Genomic DNA, 26,743 nt, shown 5'->3' with positions numbered 1-26,743 from the left:
TGTGAAAAGTATAAATGGAGTTCAAACGTACTACATTCGCCATTTTGTCCTGGTTACGTGACGTACTTGCGTCAGTTGCATTGCTTCAGTTCACTCCCATTCATGAATTATCTCGCGGGGCATCATGAGATAGCACAGCATGCATGAGATGCGTCCTTCAGAATCTCACCGCAATATAAGTCATCCAGGTACTTCTGATTTTCGAATTCTATGAATTCGGACATACTACTCTGCTCGCACACTGATTTTAGCTGTATAGTATATACATTTTACTGTATAGTATAGAAGCATGCGGTTTCGGATGCAGCGATTGTTTATGTAATGTCATAAATGAGTTCTAGCTGTTGCGATGTTCTCTACTCTGCCTTTTCTTAAAAGAAGAGCGAAAAATACACATGGTTCTCTGTGAACGTGTTGTTTAAACATGTTGAAAGTTAGTGAACAGGCTGTCAATTCATTAAATGATTAGCAGTTTCTAAAAGCTTTTTATTCAGTGTAGTTATGCCTTTCCTCCATTGACATCCATTAAAGAAAATCAGCCTCTTGTCTCCTTTCCCACGCACTGGCAGACCGGAAATATTAGCATTAGCCATTATCTTTTTTTCGGCCAATGTTTTTCAGTTTGTCACCTTGCATTTGCTTTGGCCTCTGTTTACAGTTGCAAGCTGGCATGACAAATGTTTTATTTTATGTCAAAATGGTGGCAAAACATTCTTTTAAAAACCATTTCTGAGTGCTGCCTTTCTTATTTTTAGATGCATTCACTACACTAGCAGCATCTTTGTGAACCGCGGTCTGGACTAATGGTGAATGAGCTCTTGTGGGTCATACATCATCCCTACTCCATCCTGAGGCCCAGGCGCCCTACACCTGAGCCTGTTCATCTGATTATTTAGCATTTATTGCATGCTTTTCATCTAGAGAAACGCCAGTACACTAATCGAAGGAACTGGCCCTCTAGGAAAGGTTAGGAAAAGGCATCATTTGTTGCTAACCTGATTAGAATTTTTCTTTTTTGTGAAAATAGCAGACTACAAACTATGCTCACTATCATTTTAATTGGCTACTTATCTTCCAGTTTCATAACTTCTTGAGTTTTCTGGCTCAGTGGCTTCTGATGGGTGTTTAAAGTACACAGCAGTCTAATTATGAATTCCTCTCTGTTTTGTGATCTTATTCTTTCTGAGCATTAACATTTGTTGATTTTGCATCATTTACTTCATGCTGTTTCTCCTTTTCTCTGAATCTGAAATGTACATACTTTATATGTGTCTAGATTTCTGTGACATGGAAAATGCATATAATTTATTGAAATAGGATAATGTACAAGTACACAGCTGTCAAACAAGCTTGAAAAACTATGCACAGAGCAGCAACATCTCAATTTTGTGCAAATTACATTTAACAGAAAACTGTCAAACTAGCAATTTATTGCTTTGTATTTTTTTTGTAAATTATAAATGTTTAAAGGGTACCTTTTATGCAAAAATCACTTTTATAGAGGGTTTAAACGCAACTGAGTGGCTATCCCTCCCTCATTAGCATAGACAGACCTGAGTGAGAAGCAGCCATCTGCCGTAAGAGTTTTTAAACCCTTCCTGGCAAAAATAATGTCAACAACTAATGATGTGTTTACACCAGATGCAGATGTTCGCGTGTGAACATTTTGAGTTTACTCACTTCATTTGCACATCAAGTGAAGTTTATTCATAAACTAATTTCGAGAGGATCACGTGCTTATGATTTATCATGGCCGGTCTCGTATTTGCTAATCACTATCTTTCAATCATATGAGCCCTAAGCTACTATAAATAACCACAGTTTTCAGTTCTTTTATCTTCGTTTGGAAGAAACCCCTCTCCTCCCCTTTTCTCCTCCTTTACCTCTGATTGGGCGGCACGATGGCCCAGTGGTTAGCACTGTGAGCCCCACAGCAAGAACATTGCCGGCCCTGGTCCCATAGGGCCGGTGGGTGTTTCTGTGAGGAGTTTGTATGTTCTCCCCGTGTCCGCATGGGTTTTCCCTGGGTTCTCCGGTTTCCTCCCACCATCCAAAGACATTCAACATGCATAACAATCAAGCATTTGTCTAACCCCTTTTGTTCCTTTAGCTACCGCAGCCGGGGAGTTCTGAGATCCACCGAGCTCAGGCTCCCCTCTCGCTCTGCCCACGGGAGGAAGCCCCGGGCTCGAGGATCCCTTGAGCTCGGGGCTCTCTCCCGGGACAGCATGCCAAACAAGCTTTTATAAATCATTAGCTAAGTGTGAACTCTTGAAATCCGCTTTATTTGCACGTCAAATTCACTCCACAATAGACCCAGATTCGTGTTTTGGGCAGGTCATCTGTCTGCTCGGTGACTTTAGCTTCATTGCTAAATAGCTAACATGGGGTTTATTGAGAGAATAGTTTTGTTTATGTGCTTTAGGAAGACCAAAAAATAGCAAATAATTTCTTCGTTTGCGCCGCCACAGGATGTCTATTCACATCTTTGCATTGACTTTACATGTAAATCACTTGTGCTAAACACTTTAACTGCATCTTGTGTGAATGCAGCATAAGAGGCATTATGAAAGAGGACTAAAGGCACAATCTCACTTGAATTTAAAGCGACAGTTCCTAAAAGGACATGATTTGGATCAAAGCCTAAAACACGCATATAGAAAATCATTTGTTGAGATCTTTGAGCTGAAATTCAGACACATTTTAAGCATATACACACACTTCAGATCTTGTATAAAGGGGCATAATAACTCCCCTTTAAGACACATATTACAACTTGGCCAGCATAATTTAAATAAACATGGAAACATTTTATGCTTAGCCCTTGTTTATTTTGAATGCAAAATCATGCATCCCCACTAGATCCATATTGTTCATCAAGAACAGTAACTGATCAACATGCTCAGAGGTGAACAGAGCTCTCTGTCAGTGGATTAAATGATGCTGGTACATCTCTGATTTGTTGTTAATCCACCATTACAGGAAGCACCACCTAATTTTGGCTGGGTCTACTTCTGTCAAAGCTGTAAAAGAGCAAAGTGCTCAAGATTGTGATGATTTCGGTAAGGTCTTTTGTACATTTAAATACATTTTGATGGTGCCAGAGTATCAGTATTGTCTATAAAAATGTAGTTGCTTCTATTAAAATTGGGGTCAAATATGGATAAACCCAACAGTTGAGTTACCTTTTATTCAGGAAAACTTAACCCAGTGTTTGTCCATATTTGACTTTAAAAATTGGGTTAAAACAACCCAGCATTTTTGAAGTATAATGTCACCTTTACTCCTTGAAAAGCAGACTAGCACATCGAGTTCATTTCTGTATGCAGTATGCATCAGACGCTGGCACTGTTTGAATGGGCTGTGGGAGGTAAGACTACATGGTAACAGTCAAGTAAAGTAGCGCTTGAGCTGTTTGTGTCTGCTGTTCACAGATCACTAAGCATACAGTATGTAAATGACTGCTGGTCAGCTGTCAAAGTTTCCTCACCACCGCACTGTACCTTGACCTTGAAAACATCTTGTACACTCCTACCAAACCCGGATGAGGAAAAGAGAGACGAAGGGACATGATAAGCATCCAAAATGCCTCATCAAACAGTACCAAAGGTCTTCATTGTTGCTTTCCTCCAGCCTTATGCTCCCGCTGAGGGTCTGGATGCAGCTGAGCAGTGGCAATTTGAGGGGAGGCAGATGCTCAATCACAGCAGGGAGGTGTTTGTATAAGAGCACATGTGGGAGAACACTGCATTCTGCTCTAGTAACTGTCTTTGAATTGATGACAGATTTAAGATTACAACTGTCTCCACAATGTACTGTACAGAGAAAATGGGCAACTCTGACCTGATTTTTCTTGCTCGGTAGGTTCCCTTGTCTGTTAACTGTACACTTTGGTGTCATCATGAATTCTTTATGTCCAGTGTTCCACTTCTGGAAGTCTCAAAGCAAGAAAATGGGTTGGTTTTGCATCATAGCCTTCATTCAGAGTGCATTTCCACTGTCATGCAACGTGAACATTCAAATGCTTCTGCCAGAGTTAATGAATCAAATGGATTTTAAAAGCAATTTTCAGCAATAAAAACGTACATTTGATCAGAAAAAACTCTTGATGATCAGTCTTGTCACTGTATTATTTGACTGCAAACGTATTTGATAACAGAAGTGCAGAATATTTCTTAAGCTGATGTTTAGAGACGAGCACAGTTTAGTACTCATATACTTTATGCAGTGCTTCCCATACACAGACTTTACTTGGGCGGGCTGCCCAGGTATATTAAAAGCCGCCATAGTATATTTAGTGACACATTTTTGTATCCCCTCAATATAACCAAAAATCTGCGATTGATGAAGTAGTGGAAAATCTTCTCTCGTTTACCAGTTTTGTTCTGTGCCCGTGCGAACAACAATCGTGCAGACACGATTCACGTGCTCTTTAGCTCTTCGCACATTTTTGGGATTTAAAAAATGATTCTGGCCCGGGTTTCTAAATCTCCTAAAAAGTCCAGAATTTAGCTTTAGCTTTTGCTTTCTAAAGCTTGTATGTGTTTTTGCATTACTCTTTTATTTTTTATACTCTTTTAAGCAAATCTACTTGTTTTAATCTTGTAATTATGATAATTTTTGAGATATTGTCTGTTTTTATTATTTTTTCTGTCATTTATTTCTCATTTGATTTTATTAATGTGATGATGTTACTATAATACACATGTATTTAAAATCTAAAATACTTTGGCATTCAAATTTGATTTGAACTTGAAAGGGAGAGAGGATCAGATTTTACCTGTCAAGTGGGTGCACATGGCTCCTGATTAGCAAACAAGTATTTCTTTTTTATTTCAGTCTTTTAACAGTTTTTTTTTCTTTAACCCATTAAAAAGAAACATGGCCATAATAAATACAAGTATTATTAAAATTGAAATTGTGTTTTGTTTGTTGCAAATAGTTTGTTTCAATCCGCGTACACCACAAGTACATTTCAAACCGGGAAGCACTGTTTTATGTGATAATGTTGGGGACTGATTACTTCAAAATGTAGATTGGAATACTGACATGATCTATTCCTCAAATGCGATATTTAGAATTATTACTGTACATGATCAGGTCTTTATTGATCTAGGCTTACAGTATGTTTTAGGGCAGGGCGATTAATCGAACAGTAATTGAAATCGACATTCAGAACAAACAAATGTTTTTCAATTACTCTCTATTACACTGCATTTGGAGTCATGTGACCCAGCTCTGTCGTATATTTCTGCGGGCATTTTGAAGCCACATCTGATCTCTGGTCAAGTAGGGCGATGGACCCCATCAGGAGCCTTACTTTGCATTATATTGACAATGATTGGAAGCTGCGCCAGAGATGCCTTGAGACGGCATAATTTCCATTACATTAAAATTATTTGCGTGAAAAAATTTGTTTACAGAAGATGCAAAAAAATGCAGTGTTTAAATATTATTTACAGGATATACATGAGCTGTTTTATTCAGAATAGATACTGCTCATGGTTTCCGCTATATTCATTGTTCCATGGTGAGGCGCCACGCCAAAATTGATCCCGCCACGGAACATTACAGCTTCTCATTAAAAACATTAATAGCATTTAATAGCAGGTGATAATCGCACCAAAACGCATTAAACTGTAAGTGAATTATAACAGCGATAACTTTTCTGTAACCATGGTAGTGCTGTGCGCTGTTGTTTAACTCTTTAAGGTTACATGCTGGCTGACTGACAGGTGCGTGATGCGTGAGGCCAGCAAACACGACGTATAGCCGTTTCAATTTACTTCAGGATGCATTAATGCCACTCTGTAGGTCTATTGGAGACATTCATAAATATTCCTAGCAAATCTATTAAATGTTGGAGACATACTGGTTACATAAACGCACTAAATCACACTTCAGCAGCATTTATTTGAGAGCGCACAAGAACATGTGCTTGAGCAGCGTATATTTGAGGGGGCGTGCAAGAAGTTTTGTGCACGAACAAAAGAATTCGTCGCGGAAGCAAAGAAATTTGCATGCTGCAGGCTATTACATAAATGCAATCTGGAATTGTAATACTGCGCTCATGATATTTGTCATTGAAATAACGCCACAGGTGGTTGGTATATCTAAGCAAAAAAGGCCTGCCGCCACTGCTGGAAAAAAATCCTAGAGGAAACACTGCTGCTTATTTTCTACTTTTAATATGAAAACATTGAAAATAATAGATTTATTTTAACTTTTTTTAAGAATGAACGTGAATGTTATTTTTAGGTAATGTGTGTTTTAATTTCAGTTGTTCAATGCTGATGTTCAATAAATAATCATAGATCGTAGATAGTGTTTGTTTCCTTCAGTTATTTTTAAATCAAGTAATCTACCCTTCATTCAAAATCTCTCACTTGTAATATGTAACATATTTACTGTATAAAACTTATCAGTGAACTCTGAGGGCAATTTTTTAAAATAAATTAATTAAACAATTGTTCATTAATCATAATCAAATTAAAACTCAATTAATCAAGATTTAGATTTTAGATCAAATCGCCCAGTCCTAGTATACATCTAACACAGAAGGATCTGTAACTGCTTTAAAAGCAAAAACCTTTTCAGATTTTTTTATTTCAGGTACAAAAGAAATGCTCTGTTTACATGCAGGTGGATTTGATTTTCAAACACATTTGATTGCATACAGTAAAATCTCTGCTGTAAAGACATTCAATAATTTTTAAGCTTTTCTAATAGTTTATCTATGCTAATTATAAGTGAAACATCATGTCATTATTATTGCCACCTTGAGGAATCAAAGATATCATCATATATTTAATTGTTGCCCAGGAAAATATATAATTAGACTATTACATACATTGGGTCACAAGGTAGCCTACTTTCCTAGGTAGAAAGCTGGCCCTGTTCCTTTATTTATTTATTTTTTATTTTTATTATTTATTATTATTTACTGTTTATAAATACTTTAGAAGCTGATGTCTATCTTCAAAAAATTAATGAGGGGAAGAATAATGATGTGGTGTTTTGTGGTGGTACTTTAACTAGCAGACTAGATGTGTACTAATAGTGGAAAGCACTGGTGCCATATGCATTTATAGCCCTCTCCCATAAGATTTTAATTAATTTAATTTAATTCTTAGGTGTAATCTGCATACATATACATCTGCGCATCCTTGAATTTGCTCTTAAGTGTTTAGACTTTCAGCAGTGAAAATTAAACCATACTTTGAACTGAACTGAAAGTCTGGAAACTGGACTGACACAGTTTCAATTTACTAGAACTGCTATGTTAAGCTGTTTTGACACAATCTACGTTGTAAAAGCGCTTTAGAAATAAAGATGAATTGAAAAGATGAACTATGTGTAAACATCTTCTAATAAATGTCTGTGATCGGGTGAATCTTGAATGAACTTTAAACGGTTGACTAGCAATTGGTCTCCATCTGCTTTCTTCAGCTAAGCCTCAGAAGAAGAATTGTGGACAGTTTAAGAGGAGTTTTAGCAGCAATTCGGCTAATGCTTCTTCTGGCACTTACTCTAAAGCTGCCCACTAAGTAATGAAGGGCCAAGAGGGCCAGTGGGGATAGATTTAATGCAATCTCATTCAACCCATCATCTTTTCACTCTTGTTGATCTTCATCTCTCTCTGATTTCCCTTCCTTCTGTCCCCTGCATTATTATTAGAGATTCACTTTTCAACCTTTCTTTTTCTCATATCGTTTTTTTTATCCACAACCTCTTGTTACATGCTTCAGTAATTTTAAATCAGTTAAAAAAAATTTTCCACGTTCACCTTTCTCTGACACGCACGCACTTTAATTTCTCCGAAAAGAATAATAATAAAACAAACTCACGTCATGTTCATTCAATATCAAGTAGCTCATCCTCACTTCTGTTTCTATGGCAATGGGGAGCACCAACCGTTGGCAAATAATTAACCCTCCGTGCAGTTTAGTTTGACATTGACGTGAAAGAGTCGTGATGCGGAGCCACCAGAGACACATGGCAGAGTTTAGATTCTTTTACTTTCATTTATTGATTACTTTACATTATGAGAGGAACTACTTTTGCTATTTATTAGCAGCCTCAACATTCAAGAAATCAACATATCTTTTTCTTGTTTATTATTCAAAATTAGAAACAATAAAAATATTCACAAAAGCATACATATATAAATAATTTAGCACAGTTAAATGAAAATTGAGGCAGCAAAACACAGAAGAAGTATGTAAAGTTTCACTTCTGCATAGTTCCTCACATGAAACTGTGTTACTATCTCAAACAGCAAAATATGCAAGAAGCAACATCACAGCAAGTAATTGCTTTGAAGAAATTTTATTACAGGGACATATTTTTGTGTACAGTAAGTTATTGTTTTTTATTTGTAATTTTTTAATTATATTTTTTTTGTTAATAAATTACTGATGTACATTTACATGGACACATTTTCAACACAGGCTCTCATGTATGACTTAGCCTACATTTTTGCAAACCGTAAAATTTGTTGTTTCGAAATCATTGACTACAGGGTGCTTTCTCCATTTTATTCACATTTTTACATTTTTACTCTGGTTACATGTTGTTGTACGTTTCAGATACACATCCTTCTTACATGTCTTACTGTATATACAAGATAGCAGGGCTTGTCGTACAGATCACCTACACCGCTGAACCTCTGACCTATAAACCCTTCCCTAAATTTAACCAGTGTACACAAAGCAAATGTAAAAAGGATACTGCAACATGGACACTTTACCTTAATTTTACATAGCTTTTATCTCTGTCGTGGAACTGTGCTTTACTGGCCTCTAACCCGAGTCAGCATCATAAGTATAACACTGTAAAAAAGTAAGGTACTGAGCAAACTGACCACACCAGTTAAATATGGGAACAGGTGAGGCAAACTTATTCTATAACAAATAAGTATATAGAATAAAAAATATCTTTGTAATAGATACAAAAAGGAATTATTTACCCATTAATATTGTGTCTCTTTATATATCATTGGTTTGAAATGAAACAAAAGCTGTTGGCCCAATTTGTTCATTTTACCTAGACCCTGCAGTCAAACATGTGTTGAAGTATGTATTTTCAATAATTCTTTAGTGCAAATTTTATGGGACGTTTACACAAAATTCTCAGCCGAAAACAGGAACTTTTTATGCATTTGTTTAAATGAAAACTGTGTTTTTGGGACTGAAAGCACATTCATCTGAAAATGGGTTCCGAAGTGGAAGTTTTTAAAAATGCTGGCATTGTCATGTCTGTATAAACACCTGAAAATGAGTCTATGGAAACTAAGTTACAAGTCTTAGGAGGTGTAGATTAGGGTGTTTCAAGTATAACTAGCAAGACCTCGATTAGCTTGTTCAGGTGTGTTTGATTAGGGTTGGAGCTAAAATCTGCAGGACACCGGCCCTCCAGGAACAAGTTTGGTGAGCCCTGCTATAGACTGATAATTCTCAGAGAGAGAGGCTAGAAGTGAGTTTCTGAAGGTTTTGTGCTATTCAAATGTTAACAAATGAAACTAAGAGACAGTTGTTGTTTCCTTTTATAGGTGATTCATAATATGAAAGTTAATCGTAAGCTTGACAAACAGTTTTAGAGAATTTGATGTTTCCCCATTCAGGCAAAATGCCCAAGCTGTTTAAAAATATAACTTGTGAAATGAATTGCCTTAAAAGGACTTTAATATTAGTAATTGCTCAAGTAGTTGCTAACAGTCCAACAACAAATACTTCACATTACAACCATCTTACACACACAGCAAATTTTATATACACACCAGCCTCAAGCCGCAAATGGTCCGTCATCATTTCTTTATATGTAAAAGGGGGACAGCACTGTGTTTTTGGCCATTTTTTTGCAGTTGTAAAAACCCTGGATTGTGTTTTTTTATTGTTTTGGCTAGAAGTTGTTGCGTAAACATAGCCTAAATTTCTTGAAACATAGCCGATTTGATTTACATACAGATGAAAACATTTTACAGCACGAATACCAATGCAACATAGGTCTAAAGATTCTTACTCTCAAAGCATTTGGCTCAGTTCCCGAAGAAATGAATAATGTGAAAACCTGAATAAAACATGAGCATGCAAGTATGTATGTGTGTAATTGTCTGCACTCCAAAGTTGTGTGCCTATACGCCGCCATACATCTCAGAGGGCAATTGTTTGAAATTGTTTATCTGCTCAGCTTGATATCGCAACACAGCATGCCAGTTTCACTCTGTATCTTAAAAAAAGTGTTTTCTTTCATCTATTGCAAAGAAAGAACTGAGCGCTTGTTGATTCCTTGAATTCATTGGTTGTTTGCCACTTGTGGTGGAGAACTGAAACTTTTTCTTTTTTTACATAGTCCAAAAATACACCCGGGCTCCTTCACCAGGTGATCAACACGCTGCTGCGAATTTGATGTTGTCGATGCTGATGAAGAACGTTCAGTCATTAGCGCATGTGTCTGTGAAGCTCTCCTGCAGACGAGCGCATTCATCTTGTTCTGCTTAAATGCCACCGCTGCAGTCAGAGCATAGAAACTCATAAATCTCCTGAGAACTGTTGCTCTGTCAGCTGTTATTCAGCCTGGAATTTCAGTACTATCATACAGGAGCTCAAATTGCGATCACGACACGCTTCAACTTTTGCTCGGCTGAGATTATTGCCATAGTAACCTGGTATATGAATCCTCCAGTCTTTTTTTTCTGCAGGACTTGGATTATGGATTTATAATGAGTTTGGTCAAATGTTTTAGTATGATATCGATCTGAAAGCAGGGAGTAGATGTGGCGTTGGCGGTCAGTCCTATTTGTTTGTGCATCTAGTGTTGTTTGCAGCCTATTCACAAGTCAAGTCACATTTACAGAGCTTGACAGAGTTTCAGAATAGATGTGTGCGAACTGAGAAGTATATTTCGGAGCATGTGTGTGCGTAAAAGTCTTAAATTGGTTTACTAATATCTCGATTTTCATTTATACAGTATGTGGGGGAAGGGAAAACTGCACTTATTCAGAAAAAAAGAATTATGATCCTGACTATGTTTAGTTGAAGATATTTACAATTTAAGACAAAATTATTAGAATTGTAATTATTTTTCAAATATTTACCAAGCTTTGCCAAGATTTTTCAACACTTTTTTTAAACAAAATAGTTTTAATTGGTTATTTATTTCTAGTTTTATTTTGTCTTTGCCATGATGACAGTACATGCTATTTTATCAGTTATTTTTGAAAGATACCGGTATTCAACATAAAGTGCAATTTACAGGCTTAAGTATGGTTTACTGGCTTAACCTTAATTAGGTTAACTGAGCAAGTTTAAAAAGTTAATTGGGAAGAAAAAGTATTCTTCAGAAAAGAAAACAATTGGGTGGTCTATCTCTTCCAAATTTCTAAATATACTATTTGGCAGTAAATATACACTCTACATTCTTGCGGTGAGGCAATAGTACTAACCACTGGACCACAATGCCACCCATCTAGGAAACAGATTAGCGTAAAAAAACCCATCTAGGTAACAGATTATTTGCTCAATTAAATGTAAAGAAAAACACATCTTTAGATCAAATTCAAATCAAATCACTTTTATTGTCACATCATCAGCAGCATATGTACTATGAGGAGTGAAAAGCTTATGCTGGCTCCAGACAGTGCAAAATAAAGGCATAGTCTGACTGCTGGTGGGAAATTATTGTAGGCAATATTGATTAAAGAAGTGGTTAAACTTTCTTTGCCATTTCAGTTTTTTTTAGTGTAGATTTTGCTCAATTTAATTTAAAAATATAAGTGCATGTTGTTGCGTCCAAAAAAAAAGACAAATATATGATGCCCTACAATAAAATAATCAATTAAAAATGAAAGAAAAATGTTGAAAGTGAATTTACACATCACAAAATTATATTCCACAGTATAAAAATCCAGCATTCATTTTGATATTTCGTTGCTTTTATCTATATCACATTTTTTTATATGAATGTATTATTTAGTAAACAGCATCTGCATGTACAATAGTACTATAATAAGAAGTTATTAGTATAGTATTGCGTCCATTAAAAAATTTGCTAAGGGAAATCCCTAAAAATACAATGGTACAAGTCAGACCCATGCTTTTTTTAAATGTACAATTTTATTTTATTTTTTAAAATTGTTTTAATTTTTTTTTCTTGGTCGAGGCAGTGGCGCAGTAGGTATTGCTGTCACTTTACAGCAAGAAGGTCGCTGGTTCGAACCTCGGCTCTTGGCTTTTCTGTGTAGAGTTTGCATGTTCTCCCTGCATTCGCGTGGGTTTCCTCAGGTTGCTCCGGTTTCCCCCACAGTCCAAAGACATGCGGTACAGGTGAATTGGGTAGGCTAAATTGTCCGTAGTGTATGTGTGTGTGTGTGTGAATGTGGGTGTGGATGTTTCCCAGAGATGGGTTGCGGCTGGAAGGGCATCCGCTGCGTAAAAACTTGCTGGATTAGTTGGCGGTTCATTCCGCTGTGGTGACCCCGGATTAATAAATGGACTAAGCCGACAAGAAAATGAATGACTTTTTTTTCTTTCTCAAAATGTTGTGGACTAACACTGTAATCCTGTGTTGGATGTGTGAATGTGTAATTAAGAGCAGGATATTTTAAATCTGTATGTATATCAGTGTTTTAAATAAGCACAGCTGTAAATGATCCTCAGACGCTTGAGCCTTGTGTCAGTCTGTCTTCAGCTCACACTCACAGAGCCAGTGAACAGCTAAAAGCTGCTTAGGGTGATACTGCAGAGGAGAGCCAGGCGTGAGGACAGCACGCACGCACGCACACACACGCACCCGCCCACACCATCCTCATCCTCATCACAGCCTATTTCTCTCTGACCGCACAGACACCCAGACACTTGCTGTTATAAGCTGATTATTGTACAGATGAATATGTGTGCTGAGACTCAGCAGTATTTACTTTTTAAGTAGAGAAACCGAATGTTTAGTGTTCCTACATGCCCTTTTTTGTCATGCGAGTGGTTGATGGCGTATATAAGTGTGTGTGTGTGTGCGTGAGCATATGCGTGTGTGTATGTGTGGCAGTGATTGGTGCTCTTCTGCTGCAGATGGTGGAAGCTGTAAAGGCGGATTTCTCTGCGGATCAGCTCTCAGATTAGTCTCATTTCCATCTCGCTCTGCTCATTTAAGGGCTTTGGTTGTGGATGTTTTTTCTTTGAGTTCAGGCATTTTTATGTATCTGGAGTTGATTATTATTAAAATTAGGGCATTGCAACTTTAGCTTTTTGTTATGAAAGCTCATTAAAACTGACTTATAAACTTTTTTCCCTTGACTTGGCTCCTCAGATTTTTACACTTAAGCTGTTTTTTTTTACTATGACAATCTAAACAATGTGTTGCCTACGGCACAAGCCATTTTAGTATGGCTGAAAATGTTGCTAATGTTTTCTAACTCTCAAATGGATTAGTGATCTGTATACTGTTTTCACTATCTGGGTTTGGAGCTGAAGAATCGTTATCTACATCAGTAGTTTCCAACTCACTGGAGGGTCGTAGGACAATAGCAGGGGCTGCTTGGTGATTTTCTAAAGTCAAATAAATTTTATGAAGCTATTAGAATTACCATATTTTATCCAAAACCCACAGAAGATAAAAAAAAATAGTTTTCAATAATAAAAAAAAAACAACAACATGCAAATGAAAAGCCATCAGCATTTCAATTTTTTTTTTTGTTTTTGTTTTTTCATAGGATTGGTGTGTTTACGTTAGATTAACTTTATAGCAATAGCATCAGCTTGCAGCTGGTTGATCTTATAGCACCAGGTTAAACGCTAACCCTCAATCAAATACTTTACAAATAAATACATGCCGCAACTGAATATTGAGAATAATCTCTGAGTGGCCAAAATTAAATTAAGAATAAACTTGTGCTGAAAACATTTGGATGACCACCTCTGAGGAATTTAGGAGTTGCAACTCATTGGGATTGTTATTTTAGGGGGCTAAAAAGTTTGGGAACCCCTGATTTACATAACAGTCATAACTGAATGATATTTATTTCAGCTAAAGTCATATTTGTCACACTTTACAATAAGGTTTCATTAGTTAATGTTGGTTATTGTGTTTACTAGTACAAAGTAACAATGAACAATACTTGCATAGCAATTATTAATCAACATTTACCAATGCATTAGTTAATATGATTTATCAATGAACTTTACTTTCACTAACTTATATCAAGAAAGATGAATAAACACTGTAATAATGGTTTTTCATGTTAGTAAAATGTTACTGGCATATTGTCACCTTGGGATCATAAGGTTCTGCATTCTGAATGATTTTGAGATATTGAGCTTCAAAGGCTTTACATTCCATATAGCAAACACAATGTGTGTAACATTTGTTTTATTAAAAAAAAAGTCTTAAATCTAAACAACTTATAAAAAAACATTTTATAATGTAAATAAGTTGTCATGTAATAAGAATATATCAATAACTCACTTTTAACAAAAATGTCAGATAGAACCTTATTCTTCTAAGGTGACGATGTTATATCTTGTTTGCAATTTGTTTGCAAAATGTAGTAAATGTTTTTAGCATTGAATCACTGCTTCTATCCCTCTCATCTCAACTAAAAATAACTAAAGTATTAGTCATATTTCAATTATAATATTTAGACTGATATAATAGATTACACAAAAAGTATTTTTGACAACTAAATTGATTCATACATATTCACAGATAAAATGAACATGTAACATGTAAATATGTATTTTTTTTTAATGGTAAGCATAATGTTATAAAAAAGTAAATAAATTATTTTTAAAAAGTTTAGTTCCAGTACTAACACTGTGCGTTTTTATAGAAAATATTAATTTGTGTAAATAGGAACAGACCCAAATGTAAAAATGTAAAGGACTATTTTAAGTGTAGTTTGGAAACAGTGGTGCTGCTTTGTATTTCCTTAAAAACTCGGACTTTGAGATATCTTTGAGTTGAAAGTTTAAAAGAACAATGAATAGTTATAAAATATATTTTGTAACATTATAAATTTCTTTACAGTTTAATTTGAATAATAAAATGCGTATTTGCTTAATATTCAATATCATACAAAACTCCTTGATCTCAAATGTTTGTACCGTATTGTATAATTTTTCCGCTTTTATACAAATATATAGAAAATTCAATTAAGCAAAATGTGTTGAAATATTACTTAAACCTCCTGTTCTATCTTATAGAATTCTGTAAACACCATTCAGCCTTCGGGTCAAAATTGACTCGACTTCACTAAACCTTAGAAAAATTTAAATTAAAGCAGCTAAATATCATTTTAATCCTTAAATCTATTAGGCATGAAGAAACAACCTCATTTTCATCCCAAACTTTGTGAATGTTTTGGTTTTTGCTAATCACTGGAGTACTTCATTAATGTTTAATCAGTGGACAATACTAAGGGGAAGGTCATATTTTGTAATGCAAAACTCCAGCATAAGTGTAAAATGTGTTTAGCAAGATGATATTTATAAAAGTTAAAGCAGCAGATCCTTATTATATGCATGTGTGTTTAGAGATGTGTGTTTGTTGGAGTGTTTGCCAATATGTGCCAATGTGTGTGCCAATTGTTTTTGTGATGTATTTTGCCTAAAGTCAAAATTGACCAGAAGAACACCTGTTGTAGAGATGCCCAAACTAGGGCCCACTGCCCAAAGTTGGCCCATGGTAACCTTTTATTTGGCCCATCATTCAATGTGAGAAGAGAGTGACAGGGAGGGTTGGGACATGAATGCTTTGAACTGAGATCATCATTTCTAAAATATCATAACCTTTTTTGATTATTTGTTTTATTGCTCAGCTATAAAAAAGCAAACTAAAATTAAATGTTTCAAGGAAATGTTGTAAATGAATCTGATCTTCATAAATGTCAATACTGTTACTCTACAGACAGAACAATGCAGAAGACATCAGCAAATCAAGGCAAAACACAAGTGCAGCTTGACTCGTGTATTCAGCATTAAACTCCATTCTGTTATAAGTGAGATTGTTTTTGTTTTACTGTTATACATTCATTATAATAAAAAAACTGCAATAGTTCATGTGAAGCAATGTTTTTTTTAAATATTATTATTTAAAAAATGAATTGGCTACTAATAAAAATATTAGTATTTTAAATAAAGTTAATTACACATAATTGTCATATTTGGTTTTGGTTTGGTAAAGTTTGGTATCCTTACCTTCGGTCCACAGCCCTCAATCAAGTTTGGTTCTTGGCCCTTCATAAGAAAACGTTTGGACACCCCTGGTGTAGACCTTCATGAAAATAATATTTTTCTAATGTTGGGGTCATTTTAGAAAGTCACCAAAACTTCAAGATAAAAATCATTGTTGGATGTTTTTTTCTGCCTGTTAAAATGGTGCCCGGGGCATTTTTGACTCGTGATTCAACAGGAAGGTTAATTATGTAGATTTAGCAATCACAATGCTAGTTGTATTTGCCATTTTAAAATGTCGTTTCAATCACTGTCATTTCCATAGCAGGTGACCTGAAGTCTGTGGGAAATTATATTTGTTCATCAGATTAAGTAATAAGGTTTTATTAAAAGCTGGTGTTCTTGGTTACCAAGGAGACAACGTTCTCAGTGAAGAGCTGAGATTAATTTCTGAAGCAAACAATGAGAGAAAAAAGCAAATAATTTTTAGTCCACTTATAATGAGGAATGAATCTGTTATAAAAAAGCCTTCCATTGGAAATAATGAACTTGCACGAGCTTACCTTACTTAATAGCCTCAGTCATAGTTAATCCAATGTGCTTGGTTATTAGTCTCTGTGTACAAACTAGCGTACAGCTGGCACAACTTTGTTTAGTTGCCGCAGTTTTGATCCGTGCAGAAACACGGTGTTGAGAAGCCTTTACGATTAACGTGAAAATGAAAGCGCGGTTAACAGGCAAACAGGTTAATCGTTGGATCCCTAGTTCATACTAGCTAAACCAAAGACTGTAAAAAACACAAGACATGTCACTTGTATGAATTTGAATGTGGAAAAGTGAACGGTCAATATGGTGAATAAAACCCCGCCTACTAGTTCAGAAGCCAAACATCGATCGCTATATGGCGAATGAAACCCCGCCTTCTAGTACAGGAGCCAATCATCAATCGCTATAGACTGAAAATTCTCTAGAGGAGGGATTTGGACCAGATGTGGATTTCTGCAGATTTTGTGTGATTTAGATGTTTAGAAATGAAACTAAAGAGACAGTTGTTGGACTTCCGGTTATGGCGAGGTGCTGAGAGGTCGAAATTTTTTAGCTCTGCTGCTAACTTGCGATTAATCCTACAATACCAACCAGAATTATATCTTAAGTCAAGCAACACAAATATAAAAGCATAAGGAAGAAAAATGTCACGCAAAGGTACCAGAAAAGACAAGAAAAAGACCAGAAACGAAGATGAATATTCTGAGGGTGAAGAAACTAACGACGCCATGGCAGCTGGTGAGGGCCCTGACGAAGATGATGACGAAGCAATAACTTCGGATGGTAACAACGAAGATATCAGGAAAGCTATAATGTCCTTGAAAAGTGGACTTTACAAAAAAATTGATGGAGTCCAAGCAACAATTACGACGATAAGTAGGAGATAAAGGAATGCACAGGGCGGATAGCACAAGCGGAGCAACGCATTTCGGATGCCGAAGATAATGTCAACGGGCTGTTATCCAGAGTGAGCACGCTAGAAAATACTGTCAAAACGCTTTCAAACAAAGTGGAAGATTTGGAATGCAGAAGTCGACGGAACAACATAAGACTTGTGGGACTACCGGAGAAAGCGGAGGGCCTGGATACGGTAACGTTTTTGGAGAAGTGGATACCGGAGGCTCTAGAATTGGATTCGCGGGAATCTCTTGTAATTGAGCGGGCTCACAGAATCGGCACTTTGACAAATATCCACTCGCGAACGACACGCCCGAGGACACTAATTATGAAGTTCCTGAACTTCAGAGACAAGGAGCGAGTGCTAAGGGCAGCCAGAGTTAAAGGGAATGTTCTCTACAATAACGAACAAGTCCGTTTTCACCCAGACCTGTCCGCCGGCATACATAAGATGCAGCGCGACTATGATGACGTGCGAAAAAGGTTGCGAGATAAGGGAATTCAAAAGCACAGAATTATTTTTCCAGCACGGCTCCTACTGACACACGGAGAAAGATCCTACACCTTCCAAACTCCGGCTGAAGTAGACAACTTTATCCAGTCTCTTTGAAGGATCAAGACAATCCTACCAATATACGAAACTAAAACGTGACAACACTACTGACTAATTCGTTTTATGTCTTTTTTTTCCAACGAGAGAGCGCTAATATTCTTTTTGCGTTCTCTATTGGCTCACGTTAGTCATATACTTTTTTCTGACCACATATGTTTATTCTCGTGATAAAAACTCTTAAAATGTACCTGGGGTGGGAAAGGAAAACATGGACATAACGCACACTCAAATATTGGACCTTTTGACATTCGCAAGGGACGTTCATCCCACAACGAACTTTTCACGGCCAATAGCAGTACTGTTTGATTTGTTCTTTTATTTATATCTATCTTTTTTGCTAATCCTTATTCAGCTCAACCCCCCAGGTATGTCATTATTTGTTAAAAGTTGCAAAATATCAAAATTTTAATGGTTATTGTGGTGTATTGGGATAATATGTGCCTCGTAAATATATAACAGTTATGTTTACTAATGTTGCTCAGTTCAAAACAACTAAGTAAATAATGTTGGCAAAGTAGTTAGTACTTGATAATAGCAGAGGGAGCTAAAGAGAAAGAAATAATCAAAAGTGAGAGACAGACGGCTCTTTGTATTGCCTAGACCCGTATCTGTCATAAGCGGTTGGTATAAGGTGTGTTTTTTTTTTCTTTCCCTTTTTTTTTCTTTTATTTATTTATTTATTTTATTATTTTTTTTCTTTCCTTTTTTTCTTGTTGAGTGTGGGTATGTTTTCATCAAACAAGCAAATCTGTAAGGTTATATTAGACAACTGATGTCTGGTAGCTTAAAGGTGAAATTTACTTCATGGAACTGTAGGGGTTTAAACAAAACTTCAAAAGTTAAACAAGTGATGAACAGGATAAAATTCTTGCAATCAAAAATAATTTTCTTGCAAGAAACCCATCTAGTAAGTGAGGATGTTTCTAAAATAAGAAGAAGATGGCAGGGTCAGGTGCTATCTGCCCCATATACCACCCATGCTAGAGGTGTTATAATACTAATTCATAAATCTGTTCCTTTTCAAATTAAAAATATAATTAAGGATTCTGCAGGTAGATACATCATAGTCCAGGGTATGCTGTTATTTGAAAATATAAATCTGATAAATGTTTATGGACCCAACGAAGATGACCCTAAATTCTATAACAATTTGTTTCTGACTATCTCCAATCTCCCGGGGCAAAATATAATTGCTGGTGATTTTAATTGCACGTTAGATCCAGCAAGAGATAGGTCATCAGGTTCAGATAATACCCACATTAGATCGAGAAAAACAATAAATAGTTTTATTAAAGAATTAAATTTGGTGGACATATGGAGACATAGTAAACCAAATGCAACAGAATACTCATGTTATTCCAGCACTTATAAAACTTATTCACGCATAGACTATTTTTTGGTTTCAGCACAACTGGTTTCAAAAATTGATGACTGTAATTATGGTAGTATAGTAATATCGGACCATGCAGCTATGTCACTCACTTATAAAGATGCTAAACTAGTGAAGGATTCTCCAAGATGGCGCTTTCAACCAGGATGGCTAACAGACCCCACATTTATAGATTTTTTAGATAAACAAATTGACCTGTATTTTACATGTAATACTTCTCAAACATCTGCTAGCATAAGGTGGGAGGCATTTAAGGCCTTTATTAGGGGTCAAATAATTAGTTTTACCAGTTCAAAGAAAAGGAGTGCACAACTGGAAATGAAGACATTAGATGAAAAAATTAAAACACTTGAATCAGTTCTTTACAATAACAAGTCTAACTCTATAGATACAAATGCACAGTTACTCCTTCTTAGGTCACAGTACAATGAATTGTCGGCTAATAAAGCAGCAACTTATTTACTGAAACTTAAACAATCCTATTATGACCAAGGGGAAAAACCTGGGAAACTTTTAGCATGGCGCATTAAACAACAACAAACAGAAAGATCTATTAATTACATTGAAGATTCAAGCGGAAGAACTATAGTAGATCCTAAAGAAATTAATGAGGCCTTTAAATTATTTTATGAGAAATTGTATAGCTCTGATGGTAACCCCAGACTTGTTGAACAGACACAATTTCTAAATAACATTAATATTCCTAGCATTTCAGAAAATGAAAGTAAAGCATTAGATGAAGAATTAACAAAAATAGAAATTTTAGAAGCAATCAACTGTATGCAGGCAGGTAAAACGGCAGGCCCAGATGGCATACCTATAGATATTTATAAAAAATTTCAGTCTAAATTAATTTCACCTCTTTTGGAGATGTTCCAGGAGTCCTTTAGGAATGGTCTTCTTCCTACATCCATGAGAAGTGCCCTAATAACTTTACTTCCAAAACCAGGAAAACCAAATATAAAATGCGAAAATATGCGTCCAATCAGCCTTTTAAACTCAGATACAAAAATACTTAGCAAAGTTCTTGCTAGAAGATTGGAGAGCTTACTCCCTCAGGTGGTGGGAGAAGACCAAAATGGCTTTATTCAAGGGAGACAGGGCTTCCATAATGTCAGACGAGTGCTCAATATTTTACATAGCCAGAGAGGAGCGAAAGACACAGCACTACTTTCTCTGGATGCAGAAAAGGCTTTTGACCGTGTCGAATGGCATTATTTATTTGACGTGCTTGCTCGCTTTGGCTTTGGTGATACATTTTGTAAATGGGTTAGGCTACTTTGTACGGAGCTCACAGCAGAAGTTTTGACAAATAACATTGTTTCTAAACCCTTTAAAATATCTAGGAGTTGCCCACAGGGAAGTCCTCTATCACCTTTATTATTTATCCTTGCAATAGAACCATTCGCCATAGCAGTGAGAACGCATAATGCCATATATGGAATCCGAGAGAACCACTTGGAACATAAATTAGCATTATTTGCAGACGATATTATTTTGTTCCTAAAAAATCTAAGTAGCTCTATTCCTGCACTCCTGGATCTTATTGAAACTTTTGGAAAAATATCTGGATATAAAGTTAATCACTCCAAATCATCTATAATGTTACTTAATGAATCAGAGAGAAAAAATAGCCAAGGTTATGCTTCTATTTTTAATTCAACGGATAATTTTACATATCTGGGTATTAAAATCATGGATGAAATAAATAAGATTGCTCAAATTAATTATGACCCAATTTTGGATGCTACTATGTCATCAGTAGAACGTTGGACATCTTTACCTATCTCAATGATTGGCAGGATAAATATCCTAAAAATGAATATACTCCCTAAATTTCTTTATTTGTTCCAAAACATCCCCTTGCCCCCTCCCTCATCGTTGTTTACTAGAATTAAGAAACTGTTTACCAACTTTATTTGGCAAAATAAACGTCCCAGACTACGCCTAACTTTATTATATTTACCATTCGATCGAGGAGGACTTAAATGTCCAAACTTTCAGTGGTATTATTGGGCTGCTCAGCTGCGTACAATCATGTATTATTTTTCTTCTGAAAGTCCTCCTTCTTGGATGGATTTGGAATCCCGCTCTATCACACCACAAATACCACTGCACTTATACCTATATTCGGCAGACCTCAAATATCTAAGAAAAAACACAGACAACCCCATTGTATTGAACATGATTAATGTTTGGTTTGATTCTTGTAAATATTTGAATATAAATCCTTCCTTGTCACGTTTTAGTCCTATTTGGGGTAATGTTAAGTTTAAACCAGGAAAAAGTGATGCAGGATTTCGGATATGGGCTGAAAAAGGGTTAAGGAAAGTACAAGATATGTACAATAAGGATGAAATATTTATGTCCTTTGCAGTAATTTCAAAAAAATATGATATTCCAAAGACGCATTTTTTTAAATATCTTCAACTTAGAAGCTTTATATCCTCATCTCAAAATCATTCACTAGATATTCCTAACATTTCCTCATTAGAGGCAGCAATCCTAGGACACTGTTATGATAAAGGTTCAATTTCCTCTTTGTACAGATTGTTTGTGTCTGGCTCTAACGAATCCTCAGAATCAAAACTGAAGTTATGGAAAGAAGATATGGAAGATGAAATATCTCTAGAAGACTGGAACGAGGCATGTAGGAGAGCTCAGATACGGACAATCAATAGTAGCCTGAAACTTGTACAGTACAAATGGTTAATGCGAACATACATAACTCCTGCTATATTGCACAAGTTTAATGATAATATTCCAGATACCTGTATAAAGTGCAATGAGGTAAGAGGAACACTTTATCACTGTATTTGGGAATGTGTGAAAGTGAAACCCTTTTGGCAAGATCTTATTGAAATAATTGACCAAATTTTATTAAAGAAATTACCGTTGGATCCTAAGATTTTTATCCTGGGTATATTTCCTGTCAGCCCTCTCTTACAAAGCAAAGAGGTCAGATTCATAAACATGTGTATTTTACAAGCTAAACGTATTATTGCTCTTAATTGGAAAAATATAAATGAACCTAGAATAGGAAAGTGGATTAAAGAAATGGCATCTCATATGTCAATGGAAAAGATCACGTATATTATCAAAAAGAAACAAAATGTGTTTGAAGATACCTGGAGACCTTTTAATAACTTTCTAAAGTACAATGTAAATGTGGACAGTCTACTACAAATAGAACAGGCTTAGGAATATGGGAAGTATCATGGTCTAAACAGACTACCTGATTTAAACATATCCCCTCTTTTTTTTTTTTTTTTCTCTTCCCCCTTCTTATTATATATTTTTTAATTGTTTATTTATTTTTATTTTACTTATTTACTTATTATTGTTTATTTATTTATTTTTAAGGGAATGGGTTGTTGGGAGGGAGAATGGGGGGTAAAAAGTTTGCTGTGCCTTCATGATTATTGTTCTGTAATTGTGTAATCTGTTGTGATATGCAAATTGAAAAAAGTAATAAATATATTGTACAAAAAAAAAAAAAGAGACAGTTGTTGTTGTTTACTTTTATTGGTGATTCTTAATATTAAATTCAAATGTAAGCTTAGCAAGTAGTTTTGGAAAATTTGATGTTTCCCCATTCAGATAGAATACAGGAGCATACTACCTGGGAGGTGTTTCAAAGATGGCTGCTGAGTGAAATGATGTGCCTTAAAGGGACTTTAGCTAAATGTACCATACTTTGACGTCTAACAGACCCAGGTGTGGACCCAACGTTTTAGTGTAAAAGCACCCTTAAAAACATCAAGTGATTTAATTCTTCATTTAGCAAGCATGTTCTTGCTATAGTCGACACTTAAACTAGTGAGGCTTTAAAAAGTGTGTTTGAAGAGTATATACAGTATTGTTCACTATCCATGAGGCCAAAAGTGTCAAAAGTAGAAAAACACCCATATATATTTGTGTGTGAGAGCGTGATTGTGTTTGTGAGCTCTCCAGCTGTACAGGAGAGGTTTATTTGGCTTGTGGCACAGATCTTTTCATATCATACTCTCTCATCTCTCTCCCTCTCTCTGCTGCTCATGTTCTTCTCTCGGTATGTCATATTGTTAGTGAGGCTGATGCCCAGTAGACCAGACTCCCCTGAATAAAGCTCCCACCGCGCCAATTTACACTCTCCCGGATGACCGTGTGCAGCGCCCACCTATTCTGTCTGTCTCAAGCCAAAGCTCTGCTCTCTTTTCATTACCCACACTGACAGAGAGGAGAACATTACCCATGATTCCCCCAGCGCTCTTACAGATGCTTGCAGTTGTTCAGGGGGACGAGGCTTCCTGGATGGACTGATTCACATGAGTGCTAGACATTCAAGTGTGGGGTCAGGAGGACTTTATTCTTTTGGAAACATGGATGTGTTAAATTTGTCAAAACTGACTGTTAAGACATTTATGATATCACAATTGTGTGTCAAATTAATGAGAGTGTTTTAGACTTTTAGTTAATCAAAGAATCTTGTCGAAATCTCTTTATTAATTTGGTCACACTTAGTTAATGTAATAACTAACATAAACTAATTATGATCAATACTTGTACAGCATTTAATAATCATAGTTCAACCATTACTAATACAATATTAACATCCAAAGTCATGCTTGTTAACATTAGTTATGTGTGTAACGACGGGGAGTAACACCACAACAGAAGGTAGGATCCAAATGCAGGTTTATTCACAATCAGGCAAGCAATGGTCAAATCAGGTGTGATCAGGTATGTGCGGGCAAATCCAGAGTCGTAATCAAGGTACAGGCAATAGGTCGTAAGGCAGGCAGCTAAACAGGATAACAGGATACACAAGGCTAGGGTCTAAGCATAGATAAACAAGACACTACTACTGGTACAGCTAACAAGACTTGGCAAACTGGATGAGTTCATGAGTGGCTTAGGTATGGTGTGCTATCAGTCTTTGACAAGGTTCAGCTGGTGAGTGTAATAAAGTGAGATGAATGAGCAGGCGTGCGTGTTTGGAAGAAGTGCATGTATGATTATGTAGTCCTGGGAAATGCGGAAGTGAAGTTCATGATTATAGTGGAAACCAGCGATCTCCGAAGAACGATCGCTGGTTATTGTAACACTGTGAGTTAACACGAACTAACAATGAACAACTTTATTTTCATTAACTAACAATAAACTTACATGAACAAATACTGTAATAAATGTATTTCTCATTGTTTGTTTGTGTTAGTAAATTCATTAACTAATTTTAACAATACAACCTTATTGTAAAGTGTAGGGCTGGGCGAAGTAATTGAAATGGACATTCAGAACCTACAATCGATCTAATTTCCAGAACTATTTTTTCTATTACTTTCCCTACCGTGTGTGGAGTCATATGACCCATCTCTGTTATAGGCTGAGGCTGATTTATACTTCTGTGGGGACTTTGCAGCCACATCTGATCTCTGGTTAAGTAGGACGATGGACCCATTCTTGAGCCTTACTTAGCACTACATTTAGAAGAGATACAGCTTATTCCAAAAGTGTTCTTTATTTTCACTTAAAAAAAAAGTGACTGTTGGTTTTAGGCAATGTGTGTTTTAATTTCAGTTATTCTACACTGATGTTTAATAAATAATCATATATAGTAGATAGCGTGTGTTTCCTTCAGTTAAAATCAAGTCAAGTAATCAATCAAGTAATGCACAAGTATTGCAAATCAAGTAATGCATTTCATTCAAAAATCTTTCACTTGTAATATGTGAGCATATTTACTGGACTAAACCTGTCAGTGAACTATAAGGGCAAAAAAATAATAAATAAATAAATAATCATTCATTAATCATAATCAAGTTTAAAAAAAAAAAATAATAATCAAGATTTTGCCAAATCGCCCAGCCCTAGTAGTGTGTATCATTATTTCTAATAAAATATATAAAAACACTGCAGCAAGTCAACTTTGATAGTAATACTAAATGCTAAAAATAATGGTAATAGCAAATGTTAGAATGATTTCTGAAAACCAGAGTTATGCTGAAGAAATTTTGGCTTTTTATACACTGTAAAAAAGTGATTTATTGAATTTTCTTTAAAAAGTAAGAAAACCTATTGCTGAAAAAAAGGAAATCTGTTGCCTTAAAATGATTAAATAAATGAACTATGTGCATAATAAGTGAACTTAACAGTTCCAAGCTACAATAGATTTACTCAATTTTTTAATTAAAGCAACTAAGCGATTTTAAGGCAACAGGTTTACTCTACCTTATTCATTAAACCACCAACTAATCCTTCGTTTACTCAGAAGATGCCCTTACAGCTAAAACCCAACACTGGGAAACATTTATTAACTCTTGCATTCACACACATACATTACTGCCAATTTAGCTTATTTAATTCACCTGTAGCGCATGTCTTTGGACTGTGGGGGAAACTGAAGCACCAGGAGGAAACCTATGCCAACACAGGGAGAACTTGCAAACTCCACACAGATATACAAACTGACCCAGCCAGGGCTCGATCAAGTAACCTTTTTGCTGTGAGGTGATTGTGTTACCCACTGCTCCACCGTGCTGCCACCTCTACTTTATTATTATAATGTTATTTTTTCTGCATTTAGAATCATGGAGTAAAAAATTAGTTTATATAGTTTAAGTTAGTTTTTTGTATATAGGTTAACAGTGATTTTATTTAGGTTAATAAAAAACATTTTACAAGCTCTTATTTAGGGCTGCACGATATTGGAAAAATCTGACATTGCACTATATTTCTTTTGCTGCGATATATATATGAATATTGTGATATGAATATAAATGAATACAGATGATTTGAATAGCTCTATTTGGAAAGATTTCCTGCACTTAGATCGACTAGATCAAGTCTTTTTCTATGTTGTGCATCTGCAAAAAATATGATAAATTACAAGCATGTATAAATACAACAGAGCAAACAGAGCAAAGTGAAGTAAAGATTTTTAGTCAAGCCAAGTTTATTTATATAGCAAATTGCATACACAATGGTAATTCAAAGTGCTTTACATAAATAGAAATAAAAGAAACAAGTGTAAGAAAATAAAAACAAAGAATAATTGGCAGTAGCTGAAGGCTGATTCACCCTGCTTTAACTAAACTCTTAGAATTTCTAGTTTATTTGATCCTAAAGATCTGAGTGATCTGTTAGGTTTGTATT

General features: G+C 35.6%; 1 protein-coding gene across 4 annotated transcripts in view; it reads left to right on the top strand.

Annotated features, from left to right (window-relative positions):
* klhdc8b (kelch domain containing 8B) overlaps positions 1–26,743 on the top strand; it is a 211,657-nt gene that overhangs the window by 57,917 nt on the left and 126,997 nt on the right. The window lies entirely within an intron of this gene.

The sequence above is a fragment of the Danio rerio genome, chromosome 23, assembly GCF_049306965.1.
Source record: "Danio rerio strain Tuebingen ecotype United States chromosome 23, GRCz12tu, whole genome shotgun sequence".
NCBI classification, from domain to species: Eukaryota; Metazoa; Chordata; class Actinopteri; order Cypriniformes; family Danionidae; genus Danio; species Danio rerio.
This window is presented reverse-complemented; position numbering and strand designations above follow the sequence as displayed.